Source organism: Coregonus clupeaformis, chromosome 33 (assembly GCF_020615455.1).
Source record: "Coregonus clupeaformis isolate EN_2021a chromosome 33, ASM2061545v1, whole genome shotgun sequence".
NCBI classification, from domain to species: domain Eukaryota; kingdom Metazoa; phylum Chordata; class Actinopteri; order Salmoniformes; family Salmonidae; genus Coregonus; species Coregonus clupeaformis.
In genome coordinates this window covers 7,023,979-7,038,970 of record NC_059224.1, presented here as the reverse complement: position 1 = coordinate 7,038,970, position 14,992 = coordinate 7,023,979, and the positions used below count along the sequence as shown (strand labels likewise).

The window sequence follows — 14,992 nt, the reverse complement described above, 5'->3', positions numbered from 1 at the left end:
ATTGATCATCCTTGAGATGTTTCTACAACTTGATTGGAGTCCACCTGTGGTAAATTCAATTGATTGGACATGGTTTGGAAAGGCACACACCTGTCTATACCTGTCTGTATAAGGTCCCACAGTTGACAGTGCATGTCAGAGCAAAAACCAAGCCATGAGGTCGAAGGAATAGTCCATAGAGACAGGATTGTGTCGAGGCACAGATCGGGGGAAGGGTACCAAAATTTTTTTGCAGCATTGAAGGTCCACAAGGACACAGTGGCCTCCATCATTCTTAAATGGAAGAAGTTTGGAACCACCAAGACTCTTCCTAGAGCTGGCCGCCCGTCCAAACTGAACAATCGGGGGAGAAGGGCCTTGGTCAGGGAGGTGATCAAGAACCCGATGGTCACTCTGACAAAGCTCCAGAGTTCCTCTGTGGAGATGGGAGAACCTTCCAGAAGGGCAACCATCTCTGCAGCACTCCACCAATCAGGCCTTTATGGTAGTGGCCAGATGGAAGCCACTCCTCAGTAAAAAGCACATGACAGCCCGCTTGGAGTTTGCCAAAGGGCACCTAAAGACTCTCAGACCATGAGAAACAAGATTCTCTGGTTTGATGAAACCAAGATTGACCTGTTTGGCCTGAATGCCAAGTGTCACGTCTGGAGGAAACCTGGCACCATCCCTATGGTGAAGCATGGTGCTGGCAACATCATGCTGTGGGGATGTTTTTCAGTGGCAGGGACTGGGAAACTAGTCAGGATCGAGGCAAAGATGAACGGAGCAAAGTACAGAGATCCTTTATGAAAACCTGCTCCAGAGCGCTCTGGACCTCAGACTGGGGCGAAGGTTCACCTTCCAACAGGACAACGACCCTAAGCAAACAGCCAAGACAACGCAGGAGTGGCTTCGGGACAAGTCTCTGAATATCCTTGAGTGGCCCAGCCAGAGCCTGGACTTGAACCCGATCGAACATCTCTGGAGAGACCTGAAAATAGCTGTGCAGCGAAGCTCCCCATCCAACCTGACCGAGCATGAGAGGATCTGCAGAGAAGAATGGGAGAAACTCCCCAAATACAGGTGTGCCAAGCTTGTAGCATCATACCCAAGAATACTCGAGGCTGTAATTGCTGCCAAAGGTGCTTCAACAAAGTACTGAGTAAATATAAATAAATATTTCAATTTAATATTTTTTATTAATTAGCAAAAATGTCTAAAAACCTATTTTTGCGTTGTCATTGTGTGAAGATTGATGAGGGGAAAAAAAACAATTTAATCAATTTTAGAATCAGGCTGTAACCTAACAAAATGTGGAAAAAGTCAAGCGGTCTGAATACTTTCCAAAGGCACTGTATATTACTTTTATGAGTAACAGATTAATATAACGGGTTACTGTCTTCAAATATTTTCATATTATTCGTTAAATTTTCAAGTAACACGTACGTTACTTTCAGAATCATAGCTCTCAGCGTGTTATATATTTTTAAAGGTTCACGCCAGCCATTTTAGTTTCACTTGATTTCAATAAACAATGGGCTCCTGAGTGGCGCAGCGGTCTATGGCACTGCATCTCAATGCTTGAGGCGTCACTACAGACCTCCTGGTTCGATTCCAGGCTGTATCACAATCCGGCCGTGATTGGGAGTCCCATAGGTGCGGCGCACAATTGGTCCGGGTTTGGCCGGTGTAGGCCGTCATTGTAAATAAGAATTTGTTCTTAACTGACTTGCCTAGTTAAATAAAGGTTTTAAAAAATCCAGAATCTCTCCTGGAAACACTCTAAGTGAAAGGTTATGGGCGTGGGGATAACATTATAAATATTCATGTTAGTGCTGATTGGCTGATGCAAACCAAAACAAACTGACCACATGGCTACTTATCAAATGCTACTGTAATGTTATTCCAGCAATGGCGCAAGGTAGTATGCAGCCTTACATGTATGAGCCTGTGTCTGACCCTGAAATGAATTACGAAGATAATGAGCCAGTGCAAAACCCAAGAGGACATAACACAGTGGTAAGTCTATTTGGAAATTGTTGCAATCCATAACGTTTTAGTGTGGCTATATCTAGCTAGCTTGCAGTTAGCTTAGCTTGATCCCAGTGTACGCTACATTTTACATCGCCTGAAACTTCAAGCAGATAATAAAATTAAAAAATCTCAATCATTCATATGAAAATAAGTTGTGATGTTATTGTTAAAGCTGATACATAATGCATTCCTTATTAGCTTGTTAGATGGCTAATAGTTAGATTTGACGTTATATCTCAACAAATAAGCTATACTAGATCGCAATCAATAAGCTAACGTTATAGCTAGCTAGCTATCATCTTGGCTAGATATGATTTCGGCTGAATATGCATTCCATAGCAAACTATACATGATTATAATTGAGCATATCCCTGTTTCTGCCTTTAACCTGCCATCAGAACATATCCCTGTTTCTGCCTTTAAACTGCCATCAGAACATATCCCTGTTTCTGCCTTTAACCTGCCATCAGAACAGATCCCTGTTTCTGCCTTTAAACTGCCATCAGAACAGATCCCTGTTTTTGCCTTTAACCTGCCATCAGAACAGATCCCTGTTTCTGCCTTTAAACTGCCATCAGAACAGATCCCTGTTTCTGCCTTTAACCTGCCATCAGAACAGATCCCTGTTTCTGCCTTTAACCTGCCATCAGAACAGATCCCTGTTTCTGCCTTTAACCTGCCATCAGAACAGATCCCTGTTTCTGCCTTTAACCTGCTATCAGAGCATATCCCTGTTTCTGCCTTTAAACTGCCATCAGAACATATCCCTGTTTCTGCCTTTAACCTGCTATCAGAACAGATCCCTGTTTCTGCCTTTAACCTGCCATCAGAACATATCTCTGTTTCTGCCTTTAACCTGCCATCAGAACATATCCCTGTTTCTGCCTTTAAACTGCCATCAGAACATATCCCTGTTTCTGCCTTTAACCTGCCATCAGAACAGATCCCTGTTTCTGCCTTTAACCTGGCTTCTTTATCAATACAAAAGATGCTCCTGAGAAGTATATGTCAGCAGATAGGTGGAGGTTTCCAGCCAGAGAGGGGCTGGCTCTTCCACTGTCTGTAGCATGAGCAGTTGGCACATTTCTGCTCCACAGACAACAATGTAGAGATGTTGCACACCCTTGTGCAAATGGGTCAGTCCTGGAACAGTCCCAAGAAGCAATCCTCATCCACAAGGTACCGTGGAATGTCCCGGGTGGGAGTAGGAGGTGGTCTGAGAAGTAAACACAAACAATTCTGATCATTTCTGTTGACATTCTTACTTTATACGTCGGTATTCCTTAAAGAGGTGGGGTTTCAAATGTCTCCGGAAGGTGGTGAGTGACTCCGCTGTCCTGTCGTCGTGAGGGAGCTTGTTCCACCATTGGGGTGCCAGACCAGCGAACAGTTTTGTCTGGGCTGAGCGGGAACTCTGCTTCCGCAGAGGTAGGGGAGCCAGCAGGCCAGAGGTGGATGAACGCAATGCCCTCGTTTGGGTGTAGGGACTGATCAGAGCCTGAAGGTACGGAGGTGCCGTTCCCCTCACAGCTCCGTAGGCAAGCACCATGGTCTTGTAGCAGATGCGAGCTTCAACTGGAAGCCAGTGGAGTGTGCGGAGGAGCGGGGTGACGTGAGAGACCTTGGGAAGGTTGAACACCAGATGGGCTGCGGCATTCTGGATGAGTTGTAGGGGTTTAATGGCACAGGCAGGGAGCCCAGCCAACAGCGAGTTGCAGTAATCCAGACGGGAGATGACAAGTGCCTGGATTAGGACCTGTGCCGCTTCCTGTGTAAGGCTGGGTCGTACTCTCCGAATGTTGTAGAGCATGAACCTACAGGATCGGGTCACCGCCTTGATGTTAGCGGGGAACGACAGGGTGTTGTCCAGGGTCATGCCAAGGCTCTTCGCACTCTGGGAGGAGGACACAACGGAGTTGTCAACCGTGATGGCGAGATCATGGAACGGGCAGTCCTTCCCCGGGAGGAAGAGCAGCTCTGTCTTGCCAAGGTTCAGCTTGAGGTGGTGATCCGTCATCCACACTGATATGTCTGCCAGACATGCAGAGATGCGATTCGCCACCTGGTTATCAGAAGGGGGAAAGGAGAAGATTAGTTGTGTGTCGTCTGCGTAGCAATGATAGGAGAGGCCATGTGAGGATATGACAGAGCCAAGTGACTTGGTGTATAGCGAGAATAGGAGAGGGCCTAGAACTGAGCCCTGGGGGACACCTGTGGTGAGAGCACGTGGTGCGGAGACAGCTTCTCGCTACGCCACTTGGTAGGAGAGACCGGTCAGGTAGGACGCAATCCAGGAGTGAGCCGCGCCGGAGATGCCCAGCTCGGAGAGGGTGGCGAGGAGGATCTGATGGTTCACAGTATCAAAGGCAGCAGACAGGTCTAGAAGGACAAGAGCAGAGGAGAGAGTGTTAGCTTTAGCAGTGATCTCATAATGAATTGCAATCACATTCTCCCGTCCTTGTGTCTTATGCCTACAAAGCACTTTATCCACTTAGACTCCTTCCAATTAGGAACGAGATAGAGGTGAGAAATAGAAGACACGTGGATGGAAGGAAGCAGGGATTGTCTATGTAGTAAATAAAGCTGTCGAGAGACATTTATTGCAGTGTCACAAACCCTCCCTGTCCCAAATCACTCTCAAGCCCTCCCCCCCTAGCCTTAACCCTTCAATCAGTGCTCATCTGTCAGGTGAGTAATTTAGTGTAATCTCCTCCACTACTATACTATACCTATTCAACCTATTTTAATATAAAGATGATACACTGATAGAGTAGGGGGGTAGTACTATTTCCTCTTACTAACACAGAAAGTGGTTGTTAAAAATTCTCTAATTATCAGAACAATGGAAGAGTATGGTAGAGCAAGAATCTAGTGGCTTACTGATGAACTGTTGAGTCCTCCAACGCTGATACGCTGGGACGGGACGAGGGATCATCAGGATCGGATAACGTCGTTACGGAGTCATCAACACTCTCCACACACTCCATCCGTGACCACTTAGCTGGTGGAGGTTTGGATGATCGGTCTTTCACAGGAGTCGATGCTAATACTAGGCCAAAGTTATTTACTGGTATAGTGGATGATCGGTCTTTCACAGGAGTCGATGCTAAAACTAGGCCAAAGTTATTTACTGGTATAGTGGATGATCGGTCTTTCACAGGAGTCGATGCTAATACTAGGCCGAAGTTATCTACTGGCATGGCGGATGATCTGTCTTTCACAGGAGTCGATGCTAATACTAGGCCAAAGTTATCTACTTGCATGGCGGATTATCTGTCTTTCACAGGAGTCGATGCTAAAACTAGGCCAAAGTTATCTACTGGCATGGCGGATGATCCGTCTTTCACAGGAGTCGATGCTAATACTAGGCCAAAGTTATCTACTGATATAGTGGATGATCGGTCTTTCACAGGAGTCGATGCTAATACTAGGCCGAAGTTATCTACTGGCATGGCGGATGATCTCAGGAGTCGATGCTAATACTAGGCCAAAGTTATCTACTTGCATGGCGGATGATCTGTCTTTCACAGGAGTCGATGCTAAAACTAGGCCAAAGTTATCTACTGGCATGGCGGATGATCCGTCTTTCACAGGACTTGGTGCTAATACTAGGCCGAAGTTATCTACTGGCATAGTGGATGATCCGTCTTTCACAGGAGTTGATACTAATACCAGGCCAAAGTTATCTACTGGCATGGTGGACTTGGTTGCCTGGGAAGCTGTGCAGAGGAGATTTTGAAATTACTACAATATTCTGAACATAATTATACTATCATCACAGGGTGTTCTTTTACAGCAGAACACCTCGAGTCCTTGTATTCGCCTGTCGAGTTACCATGGAAAGCTGAGTGCCAACTGTTCTTCTTCCTCTCTGAGTCTTGGGGTTGGTCTGTGAGCCCATACCTTGCGTTGCCATTGACAACCCATGTCTGTTGTAGTGGGCAGTGTGGGAGACTTCGGTGTAACTTGAAATCACATTTTTCATCAATAAAATGTTTTAGGTATTCATCACAGGCTAAACGCTCACTAACTAGGCCTAGTCTCTGGAAGATAGCCAAATCAACGTTATACAGTTTCCCTCCAACATTAACATTCGCAAGGCTGCGGGGCAAGCCGGAATACCAGAATGCATACTCAGAGCATGCGCTGACCAGCTGGCAAGTGTCTTCATTTACATTTTCAACCTCTCCCTGACCTGGTCTGTAATACCAACATGTTTCAAGCAGACCACCATAGTCCCTATGCCCAAAAATGCCAAGGTAACCTGCCTAAATGACTTTCACCCCGTAGCACTCACATCTATAGCCATGAAATGCTTTGATCGGCTGGTCATGACTCACTTGAACACCATCAACCCAGACATACTGGACCCACTCCAATTTGCATACCGCCCCAACAGATCCACAGATGACAGAATCTCTACTGCACTCCACACTGCCCTCACCCACCTGGACAAAAGCAATACCTATGTAAGAATGCTGTTCATTTACTACAGCTGAGGCAACCTATAGGAGGTCAGAGACCTGGCAGTGTGGTGCCAGGACAACAACCTCTCCCTCATCGTCAGCAAGTCAAAGGAGTTGATCGTGGACTACAGGAAACAGAGGGGCGGGCACGCCCCCATCCACATAGCCGTACAGGGCTGTGGTGGAGCGGGTCAAGAGCTTCATGATCCTCGGTGTCCACATCACTAAGGAATTAACATGGTCCACACACACTAACACAGTCATAAAGAAGGCACAACAGCGCCTCTTCCCCCTCAGGAGGCTGAAAAGATTTGGCATTGGCCCTCAGAACCTCAAAAAGTTATACAACTGCACCATTGAGAGCATCTTGACTGGCTGCATCACCGTTTGGTACGACAACTGCAAGGCACTCGACCGCGAGGCGCTACAGAGGGTAGTGCGTACGGCCCATTACATCACTGGGGCCGAGCTCCTTGCCATCCAGGACCTCTATACCAGGCGGTATCAGAGGAAGGTCCAGTGCAAGCGATACCAGTGCATCAAGTCTGGAACCAACAGGACCCTGAACAGCTTCTACCCCCCAAGCCATAAGACTGATAAACAAGGCTGATAAATAGAGAGTAAATTGGCTACCTGCATTAGCCCTTTTTTTTTCTTTTTACAAACTCTCTTGCACAGACTCACTGGACTCTACCCCCACACTCACGCATACTTACACCGACACCCCAACATACATACATACATACACACACACACACACACACACCACATACGCTGCTGCTACAGCTAAGTCTATTATACTGTATATGTGGCTAGTTTCAGGAAACTAGGCATATGTCGCGCGTCACTACTTCAAAGGAGAGGCATTTAAACGTAAGCATAATTTTTTTGTATCAAAATGCGTTTGTTTGGCAGAAATGCCTTCTGGAACATGTTAACTTTCATGTGCTTTAATAACCTACTTGTATGCCATCTGTAAATATGAATACAATTGTTAAATTATGAGCCTAGTTGGTTTAGCTACGGAAAAAGACAGGAACCTTCCTGCTAGAAAATTCTGCCGTTTGATTGCAAATATGCGGAGGGAGTTGAAAAGAGAACACAGAGAAGGCTGTTGTATAAAACACCTGCCTCCTGATTACATCTTCAAACTAAGGGCAACCATGGCATCCGTGACAGAGAGGGAGAAGCATTCATCCATGTATACGGGTAAGAGAGTCTAGCTAGCTACATTTTCAGATATTATAAGTTTCCAATTTTGTCAGAAAGTCGTCATCATTGCAAGTTAAAGTGTGCTGTTAGCTATCTAGCTAACGTTAGCTGGCTGGCTCGCTAGCTAATGTTACGTGTATGATCTGTGTAGTAATATTATTTGCATCTCACAGCCATTTGCATAGCTAGAGTTATAGCCTAACGTTAGCTAGCTAGCAAACATTGAACCTAGTTGGTTAGCTACCTGCAGATTCATGCAGGATAGTAATGTTATGATTGTGGTTTCATTGTTTAGCTAGCTAGCTAGCTAGCTACATTTCTAAACAAAAGACTCCACTATGCAAGTAACCATTTCACTGTACCGTTTACGTTTATTTTCCTGTAATAATGAATACAAATTAGCTTAAGTTAAGACGTTGTCAGCTATATGATATGGTCATTATTTGAACTGCCTAGCCAGCTAGCTTAACATTAGCTAGCTAGCTAAAAAGTGAGAAACGAACCAAAACTTTGTTTCAAAAGTTGCTTTTAGTTGCCTGGTTTGCTAGATTGACATTACTGAATTCATTTTTAAACGGATGGGTTTACTGGTGTTAGAATACACCAGTTATGCTATTTTGGACCACCAGGCTGCTGATGTCATGCATGTTAATCATTAAAGAGATGTGTGGGACTAAGGCTTAAGAGGGTGTGAACGATGCTGAATGGGTGTAGACAAAGAAGAGCTCTCCAGTAGGTGTACCAAAACATTCAAGGGCCATTTTCTCAAAAGTGGGGTTACAAGTTTATCAACTTTCAAAGCAGAATTACTTTCCCATAGTTCCTCAACTGTAGTGTATGCTATAGCATGTTCTAGCTCTGAGTCTCTACTTTTATCCAATGTAAAAAACACAATTTCAAATGTTGCTACATAAGACCGAATCGAGCCAGTCGGTCACATACAGTGGCTTGCGAAATAATTTTTTTGGGGGTTGTATCACCACTTTGAAGATGCAAAATAAAATAAAATTGTGAAACAAACAAGAAATAAGACAAAAAAACTGAAAACTTGAGCGTGCATAACTATTCACCCTCCCAAAGTCAATACTTTGTAGAGTCACCTTTTGCAGCAATTACAGCTGCAAGTCTCTTGGGGTATGTCTCTATAAGCTTGGCACATCTAGCCACTGGGAGTTTTGCCCATTCTTCAAGGCAAAACTGCTCCAGCTCCTTCAAGTTGGATGGCTTCCGCTGGTGTACAGCAATCTTTAAGTCATACCACAGATTCTCAATTGGATTGAGGTCTGTGCTTTGACTAGGCCATTCCAAGACATTTAAATATTTCCCCTTAAACCACTCAAGTGTTGCTTTAGCAGTATGCTTAGGGTCATTGTCCTGCTGGAAGGTGAACCTTCGTCCCAGTCTCAAATCTCTGGAAGACAAACAGGTTTCCCTTAAGAATTTCCCTGGATTTAGGGCCATCCATCATTCGTTTAATTCTGACCAGTTTCCCAGTCCCTGCCGATGGAAAAACATCCCCACAGCATGATGCTGCCACCACCATAGATGGTGTTCTCGGGGTGATGAGAGGTGTTGGGTTTGCGCCAGACATAGCGTTTTCCTTGATGGCCAAAAAGCTCAATTTTAGTCTCATCTGACCAGAGTACCTTCTTCCATATGTTTGGGGAGTCTCCCACATGCCTTTTGGCGAACACCAAACGTGTTTGCTTATTTTTTTCTTTAAGCAATGGATTTTTTCTGGACACTCTTCCGTAAAGCCCAGCTCTGTGGAGTGTACGGCTTAAAGTGGTCCTATGGACAGATACTCCAATCTCCGCTGTGGAGCTTTGCAGCTCCTTCAGGGTTATCTTTGGTCTCTTTGTTGCCTCTCTGATTAATGCCCTCCTTGCCTGGTCCGTGAGTTTTGGTGGGCGGCCCTCTCTTGGCAGGTTTGTTGTGGTGCCATATTGTTTCCATTTTTTAATAATGGATTTAATGGTGCTCCATGGGATGTCTGATATTTTTTTATAACCCAACCCTGATCTGTACTTCTCCACAACTTTGTCCCTGACCTGTTTGGAGAGCTCCTTGGTCTTCATGGTGCCGCTTGCTTGGTGGTGCCCCTTGCTTAGTGGTGTTGCAGTCTCTGGGGCCTTTCAGAACAGGTGTATAAATACTGAGATCATGTGACAGATCATGTGACACTTAGATTGAACACAGGTCGACTTTTAACTAATTATGTGACTTCTGAAGGTAATTGGTTGCACCAGATCTTATTTAGGGGCTTCATAGCAAAGGGGTGAATACATATGCACGCACCACTTTTCCGATTTTTTTTTTCATTTCACTTCACCAATTTAGACTATTTTGTGTATGTCCATTACATAAAATCCAAATAAAAATCCATTTAAATTACAGGTTGTAATGCAACAAAATAGGAAAAACACCAAGGGGAATGAATACTTTTGCAAGGCACTGGGCGGCAGGTAGCTTAGTGGTTAAGAGCGTTGTGCCAGTAACCGAAAGGTCGCTGGTTCTAATCCCCGAGCCGACTAGGTGTAGCTTAGTGGTTAAGAGCGTTGTGCCAGTAACCGAAAGGTCGCTGGTTCTAATCCCCGAGCCGACTAGGTGAAAAACCTGTCGATGTGCCCTTGAGCAAGGCACTTAACCCTAATTGCTCCTGTAAGTCGCTCTGGATAAGAGCGTCTGCTAAATGACCAATTTATTTATTTATTTACTGTATATACTAACCAAGGACTCCATATACACTAACCAAGTACTCCAGTCGAAGCTCGCATCCACTACAAGACCATGGTGCTTACCTACGGAGCAGCAAGAGGAACTGCCCCTCCCTACCTTCAGGCTATGCTCAAACCCTACACCCCAACCCGAGCTCTGGATAAGAGCGTCTGCTAAATAACTCAAATGTAAAATGTAAAAGTACTCCTTGACAATCTTCTTGTCCTCATGGAGGTAGACAAACAGGCATTTCAGGATGCAGTCTCTCTTGATGTTAATATCATCACTCTACAATAAGACAAAACATATCATCATGGAATATGGTATGTCTGCTTTACAATGTACAAGGATACTGTTACAGGTGATACTGTTATAGGTGACACAAGTGATACAATCCCAAATTGAATTAGGTTACAATAGCTATTTAGAGTGCAAAGAGAAGATATTGTATGAATTTCTAACGTCGAAAGAACACACCTTAGCTGTGACTGCCATAATGTTGAGGATCTTCGTTCCTGCGGATGACCTTCATCAGGTTATCCGAATACTGGTCCAGTTGTTCCATGAACTTTGATTGCAAAGGCATGGTAGTTATCCGCATGAACTCTGCTTTGAGCTGAAAACACATTTTGGAACTGCCAGCCATCAGAACCATGTGGAATTGAGAGGGAATGTCAAATACAGTGGAGGTTAGTTACAACATTACCACATTAAATCACCAATCACACAAATTATTGTTCAAGCACTTACACCAATCTAGCACGTCACTTAACTTACTTTGCTCACTTTGAACAGTGCTGGCCATCTGTTTCGGAGTTCAGCATTCATTTTCTTGTCCTGAACCTCCTCCTGTCTCCATTGGCTTGTCCTGAACCTCCTCCTGTCTCCATTGGCTTGTCCTGAACCTCCTCCTGTCTCCATTGGCTTGTCCTGAACCTCCTCCTGTCTCCATTGGCTTGTCCTGAACCTCCTCCTGTCTCCACTGGCTTGTCCTGAACCTCCTCCTGTCTTCATTGGCTTGTCCTGAACCTCCTCCTGTCTCCATTGGCTTGTCCTGAACCTCCTCCTGTCTTCATTGGCTTGTCCTGAACCACCTCCTGTCTCCATTGGCATGTCTTGAACCTCCTCCTGTCTTCATTGGCTTGTTCTGAACCTCCTCCTGTCTTCATTGGCTTGTCCTGAACCTCCTCCTGTCTTCTGTGTGAGAAGGTTCGCTCCATATTGTCATTGATCCCCAACTCGTTGTCAAACCCCTATTTCTCCACGCTCTCTGTGGATTCCCCTTTCGGGTGGTTTGGACAAAAATTGACCTCTGCCCTCCTCAGTTTCTTAATGTTTGAGGCAGCCTTTCACTGGTCTTGCCGTTTATATTTCAGGGCGTTGACGCAGACTTCTGGGCATCCAAGCCGGCCAACCTTGGTTCGGAAGTTGGCCATCTTGTAATTAAGGCAGTGTTTCCATCCATCGTGGCCGCTGTGTGATGCCTTCTCTCTCAAACAAGGGTTGGTCTTTGTTAAGGCTTCAACCGCCTCGTCTTATTGGGAATCTGTGTACTTGATTATCTTCTCTGTATTGGGAACTGGAGATAAAGTTCCATTCGCAACAGAAATCTGCATTTCACCTTTCAAGTTGTATCTCTGTAAAGATGGGGACGTTGACGATGTTGACTTAGTAGATGACAGTATGACAGTATTGTTGCTGTCATTCTATGAGATGGATATGGAATCATCTGGGCCTCGGAGTGGGACTACTAGGATGCAAGAGCTGGTGGACCCGTTTGGTGGGGTTACTGAGATGCCATAGCTAGCGTCCTCACTGGGTAAGTACTGTTAATCACTTTCAAATAACTTTTATCTTCAAATTCAGATGTCAGATTAATATATTATTCCAAGGTCAACATCCATGTACTGGAGCCTGAACTTCTCTCTCAGTCCAAACATTGTCTTTAGGTAGCTTAGTGGGTAAGAGCGTTGTGCCAAGAGCGTTGTGCCAGTAACCGAAAGGTTGCTGGTTCTAATCCCCGAGCCGACTAGGTGAAAAATCTGTCGATGTGCCCTTAAGCAAGGCACTTAACCCTAATTGCTCCTGTAAGTCGCTCTGGATAAGAGCGTCTGCTAAATGACGTAAATGTAAATGTAAATCTCAAGGCATAGTTCATCCACAGACTTCAAAATTCCTGACTCAAGGGTTAGTTTTCTGGAGTCGTGGTCTCCTCCAAAGACGATTCTCAGGGTTGCTGGACCAGCCGTCTTGCAACTGCTTCATTCTAAAGCGCAGAAACAGAGGAAATAATAAAACAGAGGACAACTTTTAGTTACCAGCATTCAAGACTATTATGGCAACGTGATTGTTGGACTACATGGAGCAAGAAAAGGCATAGATATTTACTGATGATAACTTTGTATAAACCAAACCTTGAATGATTGTGTCTTGTCAAGGTCACCATCCGCATCGCTCCAACCATGTAGTCAGCAAGTGGATATGTACAGTGCCTTCAGAAAGTATTCACACCCCTTGACCTTTTCCACGTTGTTGTGTTACAGCCTGAATTTAAAATGGATTAAATTGAGATCATTTTTCACCGGCCTTCACACAATATCCCTTAATGTCAAAGTGGAATGATGTTTTCTTGACATAAAAATAAATAAAAAATAAACTGAAAAGCTGAAATGTCTTGAGTCAATAAGTATTCAACCCCTTTGTTATGGCAAGCCTCAATAAGTCCAGGAGTAAACATTTGCTTAACAAGTCACATAATTAGTTGCATGGACTCGCTTTGTGTGCAATAATAGTGTTTAACATGATTTTTAAATGACTACCTCATCTCTGTACCCCACACATATAATTATCTGTAAGGTCCTTCAGTCGAGCAGTGAAATTCAAACACAGAATCAACCACAAAGACGAGGGAGGTTTTCCAATGCCTCGTAAAGAAGGGCACCTATTGGTAGATGGGTAAAAAAAACAAAAACAAAAAAATAGACATTGAACATCCCTTTGAGCATGGTGAAGTTATTCATTACACTTTGGATGGTGTATCAATACACCCAGTCACTACAAAGATACAGACGTCCTTCTTAACTCAGTTGCCGGAGAGGAAAGAAACCGCTCAGAGATTTCACCATAAGGCCAATGGCGACTTTAAAAGTGACAGAGTTTGATGGCTGTGATAGGAGAAAATTGAGGATGGATCAACAACATTGTAGTTACTCCACAATCCTATAAAAAGAAATGGAAAGCTGCATGCTCTAGGAGCTCAGACACGAATATTCCACACGAGGGCGGTATTGAAGCCATGGAACAGTTTCTTCTGCAACGTGACCCTAATGAACTACCTTCCAGTGCACGCATTATTACATTGGCTGAAATAGTACTCACACACACAACTATTTCATGTTTCTAAATGATTTCTTTATTCAGACGAAGGGTACAGCTATGGGATCCCCTATGGCTCCTAACTATGCTAATTTGTATGTGGGTTACATTGAGAAACAGTCCATTTGCAATCCTCTCAAAAATGTTTTCTTGCCTAACATTATTATTTGGAAACGGTACATTGATTATATATTTTTGTTCTATGGAGGGGTGTTTCGAAACAGCTCCAAAAGCATTCTATGCTTTTCTTAACTCTTGTTCTGAACACCTGAGATTTACTATGCAATATGACACACGTCAAATCAGTTTCCTTGAACTTCTGATTTTGTGTGAGGATAATGTTCTATACACTGATCTTTTCAGGAAACCTACTGATCGTAACAGTTTGTTGAGGGCTGATAGTTGTCACCCGCTTCCCTTGAAAAACAGTTTGCCCTACAGCCAATTCTGTCGAATCAAAATAATTTGTAAAAAACAATCAGATTTCGACCGAAATATGGCTGAGACGCAAAGAAAATTCAAGGAGAGGGGGTACAAAAATTGTCAGATTAATACTGCCATTGAGAAAATTCAAAACAAATCGAGACCTGAACTCTTTCAAGGACAGTCTCGTAAAAAGAAGCATTCTTGCGTTCTAACTATACGCTATTCAAAGTGCTCTGAACAAATTAAGGGAATCGTTCACAAACATTGGCACATTCTAAGACAGGATTGGTAATGTGTTTTCAGACCCTCCCTTGGTTGTATTCTCACGGGGCAGAAATCTCAGAGATCAATTGGTGAGCTCTGATTTACCACCCCTAAATATCCCTGCACAACGTCTATTTGCGCCTCTACCGGATGGAAACTACAAGTGTAACGGCTGCGCTTAATGCAATGGCACTTACAAATGTAGATCCTTCAAACACCCCCAAACAGGGAAACAGATCCCAATCAAAGGTGTTATCACGTGCTCCACTAAGGCAGTTATTTATCTTATAACTTGTCCTTGTGGTAAAAATTATGTGGGTAAAACAAAACGCGAATTAAAAGTACGAATCTCGGAGCATCGTAGCACCATTAGGTGCAAAAACTCGACATACCCAGTCGCTGCCCACTTTTTGGAAGCGAACCACTCGATTTCTTCCCTACGTTATATCGGCATCGAACAGGTCACCCTCCCTAGGAGAGGGGGTGACCTCGACAACTTATTGTTAAAACGAGAGGCT

At 44.2% G+C, this 14,992-nt stretch overlaps 1 long non-coding RNA gene across 1 annotated transcript; it reads right to left on the bottom strand.

Moving 5' to 3' along the window:
- Window positions 1-2,155: 2,155 nt before the first annotated feature.
- On the bottom strand, window positions 2,156-3,357 carry LOC121549235. The gene is made up of 2 exons (XR_005996775.2): window positions 2,942-3,357; window positions 2,156-2,797 (listed from the first exon to the last, which is right to left on the bottom strand). It is a non-coding gene; the product is annotated as an uncharacterized LOC121549235 (long non-coding RNA).
- Window positions 3,358-14,992: the final 11,635 nt, after the last annotated feature.